The 495-nt window shown below is 41.2% G+C and overlaps 1 non-coding gene across 1 annotated transcript; it reads left to right on the top strand.

Moving 5' to 3' along the window:
* Nucleotides 1-95: 95 nt before the first annotated feature.
* Nucleotides 96-203, top strand: LOC112761048 (small nucleolar RNA R71). The gene has a single exon (XR_003181456.1). It is a non-coding gene; the product is annotated as a small nucleolar RNA R71 (small nucleolar RNA).
* The last annotated feature ends 292 nt before the right edge of the window (nt 204-495 follow it).

Genomic DNA, 495 nt, shown 5'->3' with positions numbered 1-495 from the left:
TTTAGGTGAATGGATCCGCCTGCAGAGGTGTCCAATGATATCTTTGATAGCTCAGATAAACCATCATAGAATATATCCAGGATGGTCCATTCTGAAAGCATGTCAGAGGGACACTTTTTGGTTAACTGTTTGTATCTTTCCCAAGCTTCATAGAGGGATTCACCATCTTTTTGTTTGAAGGTTTGAACATCTACTCTAAGCTTGCTCAGCTTTTGAGGAGGAAAGAACTTGGCTAAGAAAGTCGTGACCAGCTTATCGCAAGAGTTCAGGCTGTCTTTGGGTTGAGAGTCCAACCACACTCTAGCTCTGTCTCTTACAGCAAAAGGGAAAAGCATGAGCCTGTAGACTTCAGGATCTACTCCATTAGTCTTAACAGTATCACAGATCTGCAAGAATTCAGTTAAGAACTGAAAAGGATCTTCAGATGGAAGTCCATGAAACTTGCAGTTCTGCTGCATCAGAGAAACTAATTGAGGTTTCAACTCAAACTTGTTT

The sequence above is a fragment of the Arachis hypogaea genome, chromosome 16, assembly GCF_003086295.3.
Source record: "Arachis hypogaea cultivar Tifrunner chromosome 16, arahy.Tifrunner.gnm2.J5K5, whole genome shotgun sequence".
NCBI lineage: Eukaryota > Viridiplantae > Streptophyta > Magnoliopsida > Fabales > Fabaceae > Arachis > Arachis hypogaea.
This window is presented reverse-complemented; position numbering and strand designations above follow the sequence as displayed.